The sequence below is a fragment of the Haliotis cracherodii genome, unplaced genomic scaffold (assembly GCF_022045235.1).
Source record: "Haliotis cracherodii isolate W230 unplaced genomic scaffold, xgHalCrac1.p SCAF_1, whole genome shotgun sequence".
Lineage (NCBI taxonomy): Eukaryota > Metazoa > Mollusca > Gastropoda > Lepetellida > Haliotidae > Haliotis > Haliotis cracherodii.
Window position 1 is genome coordinate 1,156,808 of NW_027266264.1, and position 19,121 is coordinate 1,175,928.

A 19,121-nucleotide genomic window follows, 5' to 3' on the forward strand; every position below is an offset into this window, starting at 1 on the left:
TTGATGACCCAGGGAGACGACTACAGTCACATACTGCATTGATGACCCAGGGAGACGACTACATTGACATACTGTAATGATGGCCCAGGGAGACGACTACATTCACATACTGTATTGATGACAAAGGGAGACGACTACATTCACATACTGTATTGATGACTCAGGGAGACGACTACATTCACATACTGTATTGATGGCCCACGGAGACGACTACATTCACATACTGTATTGATTACCAAGGGAGACGACTACATTCACACACTGCATTGATGACCCAGGGAGACGACTACATTGACATGCTTTACTGATGACCCAGGGAGACGACTACATTCACATACTGTAATGATGACCCAGGAAGACGACTACATTGACATGTTGTATTGATGACCCAGGGAGATGACTACATTGACATACCGTATTAAGCATCCAGTAAGCAATACAACGCTGACACATTGTGTTGATAACCCAGAAAGCAGGATCACACTGACATATTGTATTAATACTCACTCACTCAACCCCCACTCATTCACTCAACGCACTATCTGAACACTTGATTATTGACGTAGACAGATATTTCTGGGAGGAGAGAACATTGGTATTATGTTGTAGGGCATTCCGATGTTGTATAAAGTATGTAGGTTGTCTGTCAAAAAACAATATGTCATTCCTCACATAAAGACAAACAAAAACAGAGTGAAAATACGTTAAAAATATATTTCTGAATAATACATAATTTTCTTACAAGGAATTTGATTAGTCTGATGCAACATATTGACATCATTATTGATAGAGGTTGAGCAGATACACAGCTAATGTAATCAACAAAGAGTACTATTTGAATATAGAACAAGAGAATTATGAACAATATATCAGCAAGTATCACACCAAGTTTATGTTCAACAGTATTTCAGTCACATCACAGTGGTCATTTCAAATGTTTCAAGGAAACAAGGCCTGCACGTGTTCACTTTATGTTAACCAGATGGTGTTAGACGTGCCAGGAGCAGCTATTCTTGGTTCGAATTCTAGATACGCTCTTAATGTGATTCGTTGTTTGTCAGCATCATACCTATGCTCGTTGATTTCATGAAAATGATCTCTTGGAGCTACGTAGCTCTGGCCTTCCTCCAACATGAAACTGACACGCCGTGGTCACTTGCCCACACACTCGTTTGCTGTTTCATTGGAGTTCGGATAATAAGATAAGCAATAAGCAGTATTCGATGGTCAAAGTTGTTAGAATATAATAAGGTGTCAATGTCCCATCTGGTGTGCAAATAGTACTAATATGTGTCATCAACAATGCTTGAGACAGAGTAAAAACAGTACCTGGATGGATCGACAGTGAGTACTCACTACTCGCATTGACTGACAGAAAGTAACGACAGAACTTGCTTGCATAGAGAAAAAGTAAAAACAGTACTTGATGGACCTACAGAGAGTACAAAAAGTGCTTGGAGGGGTCACCAGGAAGTAAAGACAAAACATAGATAGGTCGACAGACAGTATTGTCTCTACTGTCTGTCGACCTATCTATGTTTTGTCTTTGATGAGTCACCGACAATTATGAGGATGGTCAATACTTGGATCGGTCAACTTCAAAAGAGTTTGAACATCTTAACTTCCAACTGGATGGATAGAGTCAATATGAGATGTTGCTTAAAGCGAGTGACGACTTAGCGTCATATTTCTTCTGTTATAATACGTCAGTTGGCAATTTCAATGAATAATTTTCGCGGGATAATATGCAGTTGAATTACATCCAGGCAGCAAGTTGTCATCGCCAAAGCAATTTGATTAATTATGATTAAAGTCTGCTGCATAAAACCCTAAAAATATTCCAATGGATGGATCAGTATTGTTGTTTTTGAAGTGTAAATCTCCATTTGACTTTCGGATTCTACACCTCTATTGCGCATGACGGGTTTCGCTCCACCATTGCGTCGTAGTCCGGAGTTTGCGGGATACAGCGTGGCTTCTCCGCGTTACCGTATCTCACCACCCGGGCTCCCCTCTCGGGGTGGTGGCTGTCCTTGTACTCCACCCTGATGGAGTCACGTGACTGGGAGGACGGACACTCTTCGAAATAGTTGTAGGGAAGCAGGGCGAAGCTGAGATGTGCCCCGGGGGTGGGGGTGATGGGCATGTCCTCGGTGTGGGGGATGTGATGGAGACCCATACTGATCCATGCCACCAGGTCCTGAAAGTGTTCATACATGTACGTAATACAAAAACAAACATTTCACCAGGTACATTAACTTGATATGAAATGGGAACGTGTTTTGTATCCTATATATCACAAACAATGATTTTAATCAATTAGCAAAGTGCGTATGAATACAAACCGTGCACGATCGAACCGCACCACTCATCGCGTGCATACCATATACATTCCTGCAAAGAAGGCTGAATTATTTGGGAAATCAAACCCCTAACGGCAAACATTCCTCACAACATACTTGTATTTCATTCCATTTCAATTATGTATCAGTGAATGACACGTTTTACTTTGGCACAACTGAAATAATTTGAATTGGCGCCGCGACTACACACAGCTCAGCAAGCTGCTTCTGTCATACCAAGGAGCCAACAAATATGTTGGTGATACAAGCAAAGTCACGAAAAGGCCATGGTGGTAGATGATTATCGGCGGTGTTAAACCTTCACCATAGGACGGCATGACAACACAATTTTAGCATGTAATGAAAGTGTGAGAATCAAAACATTTGATTTGAGATCCTTCATTGTGAAGTCTCCACACATCTGCTCATCTGTAGTCTTCACCCACTCAAAGTACAGTACATCATTCCATCCATTATTTCTGGTTTATCTGGCAACAGGCGATTCTACTGTACATCTAGCTAGACCTAAAACAATGTAAATGTTTTCAAATCTAGTACCACGTGGGTTATAACGAAGGTATATACGAAGGTATCAGCATTTATGTTTGTGCATAGTGACAGAGACATTTCTACTCCCTAGTGTACCATTAATCATACATACCACTAACTCCAGAGATGTACATGATTGGTACTTTACTGACTGTACTCGCCTAGTGTTTAATTGGTATATTCCTAATGAACCCAAAAGACGTCTAAATGCGGTTGTTGGATCGTGGCGCTAGCTCAAACGTTACGGTCATTACAAAACAATTATGTCAAAAAAAAAGCTTCTCACAAGTAGGTGTCCGGCACTGGGGCTCACCTGCATGTGTAGGCAACTGTTTGAAATGTCAACTATAACAGCTCATCATCAAAAGTGTCATATCCCAAAATATCCCTAAATAATATTGACTAATTGAGAACTATGAAACAAGTAACTATATTTCATAAATGCTTATCTGCTAACAACTTGTTCAAAACTCTTTTGTTTAAATGAGCTTATTTACATTCCTATATTTCAACACAAATGAAACTTACAGCCGGGATAAACAGGACGTAGGGAAACAGATTCTAAGAAAAAAAGAGAAAATATCATCTGTCTCTACCCCATCCTCCTGAGGCAAGGGTGTCCACTAGCCTGTATCAAAGCCTAGTTCCCACACTTTTCTGGAATTGATAGCGGCGCCACCGCGTGTAGCACTTGGGTTGTTTCTCTTGTGAATCAGATCGACGTCACGAATTGATACTATAACAAATGTTCTTACATCTGTTACCGTAAATAGCCCAATAATGGCTATTATTATGGTTTTCGATGTTTTTGTTTGGCGTAGATGTACCACGGTTACAAGGGACCAAGAAAGAAAAAACGTATTATTATTGAACATATTCCGGGTCGTTATTATTATTATTGTTAATGCCTTGTTTTCACCATGAGTCATGACATGCTTCACAAGAGGATCAAATGACAAATAAATGTGTGCAAAAGTGCACAAAGCAATTCTATCACGAAGAGCCTCCACATTAATCAAACCACGCCCTCCCATCATAATTGGTAAATATAAGCGATTGAGGGAAGAGCGAGGGTGGTGGGATCTATTGTCTTACATGATTCTTCATGTGAGGGTGTCAATACCCTGGATTTCTCATTTCGTCCAATCAACAAAACCAAAAGAATACGAAAGGATGGGCACAGCATTAGTGTTTGTGGCTTTGACTACTTTATAGCGAGCGTTCAGCTCTGAACACCAAATTTCAGATTTTCTTTAGTCTACATTTGTACTCTGCTACATTATTATTATTATTATTATTATTATTTACATATTAAAGTAAAATAAAAAGCAGCAAAGAGGGTTTGTGTGATCCTGATTAGGCTCATCATCAGCTTAGGGCCCTTGCCCCGTCTACACGCAGCCCAGACAGCGAATGGGACTCCCAGGAAGCGCTGCCTAGTCCAGAAAACCACCCAGAACTTTTCGGAGAATGTGAAGACTCCCCAACGCCGCAGCCTTCTGCATTATCCAGATTGTCAGAAGGGGTGTATTCCTGGTAGCAAACCCGGGTACTTTCCTAATATCAGTCAACAGATTGGGATGTACCAAACCTAAGGCACCGAGAACAATGGGGAGTCGGACAACTTGGTACTTGGGATGCAAGCGTGACATTTCGAAAGCGAGGTCCGCATATTTGCCATTTTCTCCTCAAACTTGTCAATCACATTACTGTCAAAGGGCACAGAAAATTCCATGATATAAATGATTTCATTGGATTTATGAAAAAGAACAAGATCATGTTTGTTGGCCTGGATACGTCTGAGGCTGTAAATGGGCCTATTCTAAAGGATTTTGAATTGATCATTTTCCATAACGCCCTCTACATATTCCGGGTCATACCATGGATGACCTCTGTGTCAAAACCATAAGCACGGCGAAGACGGTAATAAAATGATCGAGCTACACCATCATGTCGTTTAAGATACTGTGTTTGTGCCAAAGCTGGGAATCTACTGACAATGTGTTGGACAGTCTCATTACATAATCTACATTTCATATTTACATTTGGATGCAAAATCACACACTGACGGTTGCGAGTTGGAAATGACTGGTCCTGAGCAGCAAACAGAAAGAAGTCAGTTTCACTTTTCAGGCCAGACGACTTCTTTCACGCAAAGGACTCTGCAGGATTGCTGATCTCAACATACTGCACATAAACTAGATGCAGTGTTCGTTCAGAAAGCCTCTCCTTGAAAAACTGAATCTGGGCCGATTTGATATGGCACTTCGCTTGGTTGACACTCATTTATGTACCGTCCAGCAGTACAGTACCATCAGTAAAATCAACACCGACATTGAGATTATGTCCCACATCCTTGGCTCGTTTTAGAAAACTGTGGAATGCTTATTATTATTATTATTAGTAGTAGTAGTAGTAATTGGTAATTGGTCCTAATTCACAGGTTAGTGCAACTGCCATGAACTAATCAATAGTTGTATAGTCGACTCGTGAGCGTATGTTCTTACATGGGTTACCTCCACGGATTATTCATCCAAATCATTACCTCATCAACAATGTCGTCGTTGTCAGCATAAAACGATGTGAAGTTAACTGTGGGTTCCATGGAATCGAACAAGCCATAGACGGAGCTGGCATCTCTTTCGTCGTCCTTGAACTTGGTGACCGTCATCTGGTTTCTCGCCCAAGTAATAACTGGTTCATTACCTTCGTCCTCAGGGATAAGGACTTTCGTCATTCCGTCGAGGTGGATTCTGGGAAAACAAATGCCTTAATATCAATATTCCACTGTGTGTCTAATGAAAGATAAAGCACGTCAAAAAATTGTTTGAGATCTATAACCCGAAAACAAGTTTTATCCCGAGGATGAGGGATTTAAATCTCATAAAACCTCAGGGAAAGTGTTTTATCTAACTTATAAACCGGAAAAGAAACAACATTTATCAACATTTTTTTATGTTTTAAACATATTTTCCATGAACCTAAGGTTAGGGAGAAAAATATCTGTTGCTGGCACGCGGCTACTCTTACTGATTTATCAGCGCTTCTGTCGCCAAGTGGTACATTTACTGGGCCAGATACGAAGGTTACATGTTCACTCCGCAGAAATGTAAAGAAAACATCTGTCATTTGATTTTAAATCAGGAATTAATTATAAATTAAGGCAGCTGAGTTCATATTATTGTTTTCAAACATTTCCGAAATCTTCAAGACACAGACCGTGAGCAGGTTTTTAAAAACAAAAAAGGTAAAAAAAATATATACAGAAAGTCTCAAAGACGCCTACCTGTAAGACTTCAGTGCCCCAAATTTGGTTGGCTTGTTGTTGTTGTGGAAAACATGGTATTTTGGCTTCTCAAAATTGAACTTAAAGGCTGCATCCATTTCAGTCGTCTTGAGAGAACGCTCATACTTGATCTGAAAGTACTTTGAGTTGGGGTCGTTTGTCGTCTGCGAATTGGGGGAAACGTCACGTGATATGTCAAGGGTCTCGTATCTGTTGTTCGGTCCATGAATGTCAACGTCAGCTTTGAAGAGGAAGAGATGATGATGAATACTACCAATGGTATTTTCCTTCAGTTGGAAGCCATACTGATCCTCTTTGGGGGTATAGAAAGAGCCGAATATGTACCCTGTTGATAGAACTCGAACTTCCATAGCTCCACTTTGGTGGAATATAAAGTTCATCACGTAATCATAGTTTACAATGGTCAGGATGCTTCTGAGAACTATGACATTGTCCTCCATTCCGGAATAGAAGCCACCCTCAACCTTACTGTATGAAAGATGGCGACGAAGAGGAAGTCCTTGGTTCAGTTCAAACAAACAGAAGGCTCTCTGGAGAAGAACTGGCTCCTCAGCAGATTCGCCCAAATAGGAGTAGTTAAAGAATGTACTCGTCTCGGGACAGTCCGCACCTGGAACCAGAGATTGAGAGTGGGTGCCAATAAGAGCACCACTGTCGATGAAATCTGCACTTCGTGTAGCAGAGTTGTTGGACGCATAAAAGACAGCTATCTCCTGCAGGCCAACTTCGTATGCAATTCTCTCGTTGTTGAATCTGATGTCGTAAATTTGTGGACCGCTTAAAGTGGACATTCTGAAGTCGAAGGCCCACTGCATGTATTCCACATGACGGTGGTGTACACTGTATCGCTTACCGTCAGGCTCATACATTCGCGGAGCTCTCTGTGGCTTCTTTGGGACAGGATCACCTCTTCTGTGCAATGAAGACTCTCAATTCTTTGACGTTTTCGGGGAATGGTATCCTTGACTTGGGGATTGATCCAGCTCTGTACTGAGTGGCGAGATCATCAAGACTCGTGTACTCCTGGCCTGCATATACCAGCTTCTCAATGAAGAATTGTGCAGGGTCTTGAGAATCCACATTTGCAAGCATCAGGAAATCAACAGGATTCAGGTCATAATACTCAACAAAATGACTTGTTGTGAACCACATCTTCCTCACCTTAACTTTACTTACTCCAGTCCCTACAGGTGATGGGTAGAAATTTAGGCATCTGTCTCCACAGTCTGTAAATGTGGCATCATAACTCTCCTTCAAAATAAAACAATCTTTTTGTCTACCTCTGGGAACAGTTTCATGAAGTATGTCCCAAATTCGACATATCCTATCGGCCTGTAGGCATATGGAACGGGATTTTTACGTCCTGGAACGCTTAACAATTTGCAACTGTTGGGATTTGGGAGAGGACCAACAATATATTCTTCTGACACGGGAGGGACAGCGTCACCTCTGAAGATCACTATTCGAGCTTTTCTTTCTGGTTTAGGCCCAGAACCACTTAAGTAAGCCAGAGCTTCTGATTTTAAAGGTGGGTGAAGATCTGACACATATATGTAGCTAGCATTGACTGCAGCTTTATCTGGCTTCTTGAGATTTAACTGCATTTTCAGGCTGTATAGATAGTCCTGGATTGCTTTGAGTTCTTTCACTGTAAGGTCATCGTACAACCCAGGTTCCTCTGCCTCTGATGTGTCAATATCGGGCTTCCCAAAACTTTCTTCACAATCATCAACCACCTGACTTTCAAACCTCTTGTCCTTCATCACGGAGACAGCAATGAGAGCGGCTACTAAAGCCAGGGCTATAAGGGACAAGGCTATTGCGATACATCGCCATCTCCCAGCACTCCAATTCTGGTGAAATTCAGTCATAATGCTTCAACTGAAACAGTAGGAATAATGTTCAGCAAGGTTATCTTGTAATATGACTTGGAGTATGCGGCTGCACATTTTACAGCATTTCAGGTATTTGTCTTCATGAGGACAGTAATAGTAATACTATAGGTATGTGATTTTATTATGGTACATCAGTACTAAGACAGTATTATTATGGTACACACATAATGATTCACAGCGTGTGGAAATTGTATGGAACAATAGAGGTGCGGTCAATTACACTAGTGATTAAAGCGTTTGCTCGTCACGCCGAAGACCGGGGTTTGATTCTGAATATGGGTACACCCTTTTAAGCCCATTTCTGGTGTCCCCGCCGTCATATTGCTGGACTATTGCTAAAAACGGTGTGAAACTCTCTCATGCACCGTATGGTACAATAATTGGCAACACAAGGCTGTAATGAAGGTCACAGATGGACACGGACAGACAACAAATGGCAAAGATGGACAGACGGAGCTTGGCAAAACAGGACAATTGTGATCAACGACTCACAATGAAGGAAAATGAAAGAAAAACGAAGAACAAAGCTGGTGGGTCAAAGATAGACAATGAAGGGTATAGAAGGACAATGAAGAACAAATGGGAAAACTGAATATAGTGAGTAATTCGTTATAAAGGACCGTGATGGACAATGACAGACAACTGTGGACACTGAGGAACAATGGAGGAAAATGACTGATAACAATGGATACCGATGGATAAAGAACAACAATGACTGACATCAATGCATAACTGTGGTCTATGAAGGACAAGGGATGACAACAATAGTTGCTGATGAACAATGAAGGACAATGACTGACAATAATTGGTACCGGGGAACAACGAGGGACAATGACTGAGAGTAGTAGGTACCGAGGAACAATGAAAGTCAATGACTTACAACAATAGGTATCAAAAAACAATTTAGCATAAGAGCTGACATCAATGGGAACTGATGAACAGTGAAGGAAAATGACTGACAGCAATGGGTACCGAGAAACAACAAAGGACAATTACTGACAGAAATGGGTATCCAGAAACAATTAAGCGTAAGAGCTGAACAATCAAAGACAATGACTGAGAGATGTAGGTACAGAGGAACAATAAAGGACAATGACTGACAACAATAGGTATCAAGGAACAATGAAGGACAATGACTGACAACAATAGGTATCGAGGAACAATGAAGAACGGTGACTGACAACAATAAGTATTGAGAAACAATTAAGTGTAATGGCTGACATCAATGGTTTCTGATAAACAATGAAGAACAATGACTGACATCAGTGGTTAACGATGGTCAATGAAGGTTAGGGGATGACAAGAATAGGTACTGATGAACAATGACGGAAAAAGACTGACAATAATGGGTACCGAGGAACAATGAAGGACCATGACTGACATCAAAGGTTACCGATGAACAATGACTGACAACAATGAGTGTCGAGAGACAATTAAGTGTAAGGGCTGACATCAATGGTTATTGAGGAACAACGAGGGACAATGACTGACAAAAGTGGATATCGATGGAAAATGAAGAACAATGCCTGACAAAGAAGGACATACAATGTGACATTAGTCACACCTAACTTGTCTACACGTCCTTCTTCAGGGGTTCATATCGTGACGTTCACTTTCAACCAGAAATTGTTGATATTCGTATATTTTAGAGGTGGGACTATATAACAATGTCCAAGTCATTTGAAGGTCGGATCAAGAACAGATTAAAGGAGATTTTGTTAAATTGATATCAGTGACACTGATATATAATCATTCAAACGTGGTGTAGTTTAAGTAGTTTACGTGAACTGTTTAGTGGTGGGAAAAAGTTTATGTTCGACTATTTGATGAATATCCCTGACTATAAATGTCGACAACTTAACACCTTCTGGGGTATTTTAGGTTAGATGTCCACGATTGTAAGCTATATTTGAGAATTATGCAGATTCAATCTTGTTATTTATTCTTGTAGCAGGGTAAGAATAGTTTATGAACTTACAAAATAAAAACTTAAACACCAACTATGTTATGTACATGCAACATTTATTCATGTTACAAAGGCTAAAAACAAGATGGGAAATATGATGTACTCGTGTTTAATATGATTTGCTCACGCAGTGGACATCTTTAACACATATATGGTTGCAATGGCGGACATAGTACAAGTAGGGTCAGAACCTCTTGAACCATTTACCGTGCCATCTTTGGTGGGAACAACATGTTTACTATGAGCAACTTACAACGGACAGGTCACTTGACGGATGGCCTATAAAACACAAACTCTCACCGACGATGTTAAGGTGAGCTAAAAGTTACATTGCATTACATTTGGTGTTCACACTGTGTACCGACATTGAGAATCAACCCAGCATTATGTAACACTAATCATCCTATTGCAACGAGCAGTAAAAATCTGTTTTTGAAGCAATGTGATGTGATGCAAACATCTTATTTGGAATATGTTATCGTTGGGATCATAACGCCAAACATACCCCCACCCCCTCCCCTCTGAAGTCCACACACGGTGCTAGGAACCATGTCATGTGGAAGGCTTCCAGGCCTCCATGGACGAAAGGACGTCATCGTAATATGCTTTATACTGGCCTGACAGTTCTTTATGCAAGTTTTGGAAATCTGAAGATGTCAAATCTGGTGAATATGGAGTATGTTTTATGTGTTTACATAAAAGCGATAAAACCCATATTCAAAGGAAATCTCGAGTCGATTGAACGATTCCGACAATATCATGAGCATGTGTTTATGAATCACTATCAGATAGTGACGATACCAGGTGTTCGCGAAAGGACATCATTATTGTCACTGATGCGCCAAACTTTGAAATGTTATACACATGTCTACCATGAAACGTTTAAAACTTTGCTGAATGTTGTAACCTTGATCAAGGGGATGGCGCCTCTGCTCGAACATGCTCGATTGCACCTGACAAGCATGAAATATAGACATCATATGCTGCAGCTGCTGGAGTATTGCTCGACATAAAGGGAAAGCACACTATTGGACAGTGGGAAAGTCATCCCTCTTATTATACAGTCTTGAGGAGAGTGTTTTGTCTCTCAGATGAGGCGATGTCATTGGTACCCTTTATTTCGAGTTCATGTGGGTAAATCGGTGAAAGGGAATTGGCTATTACCAGAAAACTGGTGATCATAAATAGCAATCTCAACGCTCAAAAATACAGGGATCAAGTTCTTCAGCTAGATGCGTTGCCACCTTTACATGGACAGCCCCAGGGAGCACTGCTGAAACATGACAACGCAAGGCCTCATACAACATAAATTGTTCAGGGTTAACAAAATATTACTGTGAACATTATTCCACGGCCAGCATGCTCACTCGACAAAACTTCTGAGGTATATTGACGAGACCACATGGACAGAACACTTCAACAGATTTCAAAAAGCGTAAAGAGTCCCCACTAACGTATTCAGGCGACTGGCATCGGTTAGACAACGTGTGACTGGGTTCATTAATGCAGTTGATGGACGTACACACTAAAGGCTTTACAGCCAGTGCCTATTGCCAGAGACATGTTATAAAAAGCCATTATAAATGTATATGTAAGCTGATGTATATAAGGTTCAACCATTAACATTTATATCTGCAGTAGATCACATGTGGTTGTTGTATATCAGGTCAAGTGTTTATGTAAACCCTGTGGTAGTAGTTATATATCACGTCAAGTGTTTATGTAAACCCTGCTGTAGTTGATGTAAACCTAGTCACGTGTTTATGAAAACCCTGTGGTAGTTGTTGTATATCACGTCAAGTGCTTATGTAAACCCTGTTGTAGTTGCTGTATATCACGTTACGTGTTTATGTAAACCCTGTTGTAGTTGCTGTATATCACGTTAAGTGTTTATGTAAACCCTGTGGTTGTTGCTGTATATCACGTTTAGTGTTTATGTAAACCCTGTAGTAGTTGCTGTATATCACGTTAAGTGTTTATGTAAACCCTGTTGTAGTTGCTGTACACCTAGTCAAGTCTTTATGTAAACCCTGTTGTAGTTGCTGTAAATCAGGTCAAGTGTTTATGTAAACCCTGTTGTAGTTGCTGTAAACCTAGTCACATGTTTATGTAAACCCTTTGGTAGTTGATGTATATCACGTCAAGTGTTTATGTAAATCCTGCTGTAGTTGTTGTAAACCTAGTTAAGTGTTAATGTAAACCCCGTGGTAGTTGCTGTAAATCACGTCAAGTGTTTATGTAAACCCTGTTGTAGTTGCTGTAAACCTAGTCACGTGTTTATGTAAACCCTTTGGTAGGTGGTGTATATCAGGTCAAGTGTTTATGTAAAGCCTGTGGTAGTTGCTGTATATCACGTCAAGTGTTTATGTAAACCCTGTTGTAGTTGCTGTAAATCACGTCAAGTGTTTATGTAAATCCTGCTGTAGTTGCTGTAAATCTAGTCACGTGTTTATGTAAACCCCGTGGTAGTTGTTGTATGTCAGATCAAGTGTAAAACTTATGTAAACTCTCCTGTTGTTGCTGTATATCAGGTTAAGTGTTTATGTAAACACTCCGGTAGTTGCAGTTTATAAGGTTAAGTGTTCATATACACCCTCCGATTGTTTCTTTATATCAGGTCAAATATTGAGGTCAAGTTTTCATGTAAACCCTTTGGTAGCTGCTGTATATCAGGTCAAGTGTTTATGTAAACCCTTTGGTAGCTGCTGTATATCAGGTCAAGTGTTGATGTAAACCCTGTGGTAGTTGCTGTATATCAGGTCAAGTGTTTATGTAAACACTCCGGTAGATGCTGTATATCAGGTCAAGTCTTTATGTAAACACTACGGTAGATGCTGTATATCAGGTCAAGTCTTTATGTAAACCCTGTTGTAGTTGCTGTATATCAGGTCAAGTGTTTATGTAAACCCTCTGGTAGTTGCTGAATATCAGGTTCAGTCCCACTGTGCCTACATCCCAATTTGCCAACAGAAATTACTGTGGGCACATTGGGAACTCGGTTCCATCCCTGCTTGGACTGAACCAGTATTGTTTGACTTATTTTCATAAGAGTTAACTCTCGAGGATAAGAGTATAAAATTAGTAGGTCAAAATCTGCTGCCCAATCAAGTCCCTGTACTGTTGCAGATTCCTGTATACAATGTAAGAATCTAAAAATCTGTGTAGATGAATCAAATACTTGCTGTAAAAACACTTACAACAAAACAATAAAGAACTAACTACTTCAATAAACTATTTTTAAGATCAATGCAATTTAAGTTTTAATCCATTGTTGTGAAAACTAGCCAGATCGTTACCTGAGTAGAGGTGTTAATTCATTTGCTTTATGTTTTATTTTCTTATAGAGATCAATTCAATTAACATTAGACTAAGTAAAATGTGTCGACGTTTATCACTTACTCTATTTTAATCCCATCACACTGAAAAGTATAAAACTAGATTTTGGCAAGTCAAAATATCACATCATTGCAAATATTCAGTGAGTAGAGTATCTTGGATCCAAGACAGGTGACCATCACATGTTCGACGGGGGTTACCATTACCGGCTCAACGTGACACATTGATAACAGGAAGGGTGCGTGGAATGCACACGTCCTTGTAAGGGTAAAATACGCGTTTAAACTCACCATTTAAATGATGACATTACTTTTTTTTAGATCTATTGGTATCAGTGAGTGAGTGAATTTAGTTTTACGCCACACTCGGCATTATTCCAGCTGTAGGACGGTGGTCTGTCAATAAACGAGCTTGGACCACACAATCCAGTGATCAACAGCATGAGCAGCGATCTGTGCAACTAGGAACCGATGGCACGTGTCATCCGAGTCGGCGAGACTGACCAACCGATCCCCGTCAGTCGCCGATAAGCATGGGTTACTGAAGGTCGATTCTATAACCCGGGACCTTCACGGGTGTAGTATGACGAAGACTATATTCTAATATGATCGCTTTTTTAACATACTCACAACTGTGCTGTGAAGAAAAGTGTCTTCCAAGATTCCCTGCACGTGTAAGACAGTATAAACTCTACAGTAGCAAACGGATTGGACGTGAACAACATGAAGAAAGCATCAGAGATTAGACTTGACCCTAGAGATATATTTAGGAAGACTACATTGAGAAAATCACAACAGAGAAAGAAACCACAAGCAGCCAAGAAGTCGACGCTGAAGACAAAGAAGAGACAGGTAACACCTAAATGAAAACGATCACAACCAAACAGGGATCGAAGACAACACCCCAACCCGTGAAAATACAACATGTGTCGGAGGTGAAGGCTGTGGTGGAACGGGCACTTGCTGCATTGAAGCGTCAACAGTCAAGGGTATAAAAGAAAGCTTCATACCCTCTAATCGCACACCGTATTGGATCACCATGGGGGTTGCCACCTGTCCGGACTGTGAAAAAATGTTGTCAAGGAGAGATGTCATGTTACGACACAGGAGAAATAAACATAGCATAACGCCGGCGTTACAAGCCCACCCGCCGCCGAAAGTCCACTCGCCATTACAAGCCCACCCGCTAACGCCGCCGCCGCAAGCCCATCCGCTACCGCCACCGCCGCCGCAAATCCACCCAACATTACAAGCCCACCCGCTAACGCCGCTGCCGCAAGTCCACCCACCGCCGCCGCTGCGTCAAGCCAACCCGCCGTCACAAGCACATCCGCCGCCGCCGCCGCCGCCGCCATCGCAAGTCCACTCGTGGCTGCCTCATTTACCATGTATATCTGATCTTCGAGAACAATTCAAGTTCCTTATTCCCTCAAATGCGCTCGTTGTGGGACCCAGTGGTTGTGGAAAGTCTGTGTTTAACTCTCATGTAAACCGGGATGGCCTGATGAGGAAAACAGGAGAACAACAGCAAAGTCTGAACCTGATCTGCGTAAGGAGAAGTTGACTACAACAGAATCTCTGGATAGTCCTCTGACACAAGAAGAGAGATTGCCCCAACATCAGCTCACTCCAATTGAAACCGATTCAGACACGAGTAGTGAGACATCATTGACTATGGCCACGGCTTGCGCAGATTGCGGGGTGCTGATAGATAACATGCACGATCTACAGCGACATATTAAACACTGGTGTCCGGCCAATAGCCTTCAACCTAAGAGAAAGCGTGCCAGACTCGAGAGTGATGACGATGACAGTGACTTTGACGACCTAGCCTCTTCCCAGAAAGGCAGTGGTCTTGCCGTCTAACCTCCACGTGGGAAGTCAAAATTCACTAATATGGAAGCCGAGGATTGGCAAATTGTAGGCTTACAACGCATCTGGAAGCAGGTGTACGATACGTTTCATGTCAAGATGAAACTGCAGAAAAAACAGTACAAGCGACAGGGACGAACGCAAGAATGGATTGAGAGAAGATTGAAACTGAGGTGGGAGGATCTAGTGCGTAGTACTCTCAACTATGCGATGGAATATACCACGTACTTTAAAGAGGCACCTCTGTTTCAAAACATGCTATACAACCTGGGAGACATGAATCCTTCCATGGAACAATCCGTTCTCAAAAATAAAATCAAACTCCTCCTAAAACCCAAGATGAAAGAGATCCTGCCTTTGATGGATATGCCGGAAATAGAAAGTGAGACTGAATCTGATAGCGTTGCAGAGGATAATATATCAGTCTAACAGTCAGAAGAGAATGCCGAGTCAACGCCACGCGTCTAGTTTGATTCATATTTTGAAAACACCTCGTAAACTGAGGCGTTTGAACGATAAGAAACGCCGAATTTCCCTCTACGTGAGAGGAATTGTGAAACTGGGACCTCCTGGACGGAAATCGTTACAAGCAATGGATAAAGCATAGACTATAGACAACCATTCAACCTTAAAACAGCGAAGGAAAGGAAACATTCAACAGTGCGAAATGTGTTTCAAAACATGGACTCGCTGTTTAAACAATAGGGCCTTCGAGCAGCAGCAGCATGTGTATATGAGTGACTAAATAATGTTCCAGAGTGAATACTATTGTCCATTCGTATATCACGGCTTTGTATGGAACTGATTGACTCGAATCAATAAATGATACAAATGAATTGTTTGGTGTTTGTTTGTTTTTTCTCAGTTTTTGCATATTAGTATATAGTCTTCGTCATACTACACCCGTGAAGGTCCCGGGTTATAGAATCGACCTTCAGTAACCCATGCTTATCGGCGACTGACGGGGATCGGTTGGTCAGTCTCGCCGACTCGGATGACACGTGCCATCGGTTCCTAGTTGCACAGATCGCTGCTCATGCTGTTGATCACTGGATTGTGTGGTCCAAGCTCGTTTATTGACAGACCACCGTCCTACAGCTGGAATAATGCCGAGTGTGGCGTAAAACTAAATTCACTCACTCACTGATACCAATAGATCTAAAAAAGTAATGTCATCATTTAAATGGTGAGTTTAAACGCGTATTTTACCCTTACAAGGACGTGTGCATTCCACGCACCCTTCCTGTTATCAATGTTTACAGTTCGGGCGAACATAACCCTATAGACATGTGTGCGGGCGAGTTCATTCATCAGAAATCTGTCATTTACGATGTGTTTATGAATATGAACTGCTAACCACGCGCATAGCCATGTTGCGTGTCGTGGTTAGAACCGTAATTTATCTATTGAAAGGTGTCATACATTCGTGTTCGGAACAACATCTACACGCACATACTTTCCTACATCATTCAAATGTATTAAATACCGGATACGTTTAATAGACACCAACGAAAGAAAGGTTTAATGAGGGGAATACCCATATATATATATATATATCCTCTCTGAAATAACTCCCTTTTAAAATAACAAATGTACAACACATCTTCCCTAACATATCATAAATACGGGACACTGGTCACACAATTTATGAATGGGAAGCTTCAGGCGAGGCTGGTATGTTGACATTAATTTTAAGACCGGGGTACGTTGACATTGTTATGGGCGGTCGGTCGCTTAGTCTCTCTGCTATACATTACCTCGTTGTTGCGCGCGAAATGTAATTAAACGACACTGCTAGCTTGCTGATTGTGTAGTCTTATCTATTTTGTCTATATTTTTTTCTATACAGGTTGTCTAACGTTCATGGTGTACAACTTGTAGACCGTATAAGATGGATTTGATCCAGCTAGACGTACATTTCCCCACCTACATTACCCGGCGTATATCATGTTGACACAACCCGTCTCTATTGCGGTACTTGTACTTTCAACACACACCCTGCATTCATCAAACCAGGTCGCACGCTCTAGCGAGCGCGGTCAATTTGAAACGACTACGTGAGTTGTACACTAATTGTAATTTCTACTAACGCCTGAAATAAACGAAACCATTATGACCAATAAACAATTTGAAACGACGTGGTCACGTGAGTTATCAAGCGCGCTCAATTCAAACTGGGCTGACGGGTACGGTCTGTCTATTTAGGGCAGCACGCCATACACATAGCTCTATTCATAACCCTTTACTTTTGTTTATTTACGAATTCTTTTCTGCCTTATAAACACACACCTTTCATTCCCCGCCCTTTCCCGACGCGCTGTTGATGCATGAGTCATCCTATCCGATCACGTGACTTGGATCAGCCAATCACCTTCCCTATTTTCACTCAACCTCCCTCAACCAAAACTACCTTCTGGCGACCCGTTCTATACTCCTAACGCCGCACTCAGCAATATTCCAGCTATATGACGGCGGTCTGTAAATAATCGGATCAGACAATCCAGTGGTGGACATCATGAACATCGATCCACGCAATTGGGATACGATGACATGCATCAACCAAGTCAGCGAGCCTGACAACCCGATCCCGTTAGTCGCCTTTTACGGCAAGCATGGGTTGCATAAGACCTATTCTACCCCGGATCTTCACGGGTCGATGACGTAAGTGATTCGTTCCGACATTGATATTCGTTTTAGGTTTCTTCAAACATTCAAACATGTAAAGTTTCATTTGTCGCTTCAGTTGGACCAGACATGTGCAAGGGACTGCTTTTCAACAACACACTGACCAGTGGACAGAACGTTACCACAGCCGCATTATACCAAAAGAGATTAAAACCACTTTTTTTAACCACGCCTGGTTTTCGGCATTAAGGTGATAAAGCAGGCAGTGTTAGGATCGGAGTCAATATACTGTGACTGAGCGGGATATACATGTCAAACTCAGTAGTCTGGCATTATTGAACCGGCAATAGTCACACGCACGCACGCAGGCACGCAAGCACGCAAGCACGCACGCACACGAACGCACGCACGCGCACGCATACGCACACGCATACGCACTATAAGGAAACTTATACATAATACCCAGAAATGTGTCACACATCTACGCATTAGTTTTACATTGCAGCCCTCAAGGGAAATGATAAAACACCATACTGCGATGACATGACGAGGTGGGACTTCTTCCCTAATTGTCGACATGTAGAGCTGTGTATGTTCAGATTCTATTTCGTATTTTCTCTAACTGAGGCAGACTTACCTTGTTCTGAACAATGATGTCCCTTGTCCCGACCACGATGCAGTCGTGCGAATGACACCAGCAGCCTTCTATGTAGGTTATGTGCCAGACTGAGCCCGTTGGGTAATGTATCAGTGGCTGTGTTGTCAGAGCGCTGTATTCATATTCATAAGCACCGATATAACCTGTTGTGTTTACACCTACTGCTTTGACAAAGCAAGTAGTTCACAAAACCTCTTGCGGAGTGTCGAGTAAGAGACTCTGGGTTTATACAGCTGTGAACAGAGGCTGGGACAGAGGCAACGCATCAAGAACACGACAGTAGAGTGAGTGAGTGAGTATGGTTTTACCCCGCTTTGAGCAATATTTGAGCAATATCACGGCCGGAGACACCAGAAATGGGCTTCATACACTGTATCGATGTTCGGAATCAAACCCGGGCCTTCGGCGTGACGAGAGAACGCCTCAACCATAAAGCTACCCGACCACACCATCGATAGTAGAAAAGTATCCTCTATTTGAAACCTTTACAACTAATTCTACCATGAATTTGGAAATAACTCGATTCTGACTGACCAATCATGGGCTATTAAATCACAATAAACCTCATTGAA

The 19,121-nt window shown here is 41.6% G+C and overlaps 1 pseudogene; it reads right to left on the reverse strand.

Annotated features, from left to right (window-relative positions):
• Window positions 1-1,465: 1,465 nt before the first annotated feature.
• On the reverse strand, window positions 1,466-18,630 carry LOC139458653 (putative amine oxidase [copper-containing]; annotated as a pseudogene).
• Between the last annotated feature and the right edge of the window lie 491 nt (window positions 18,631-19,121).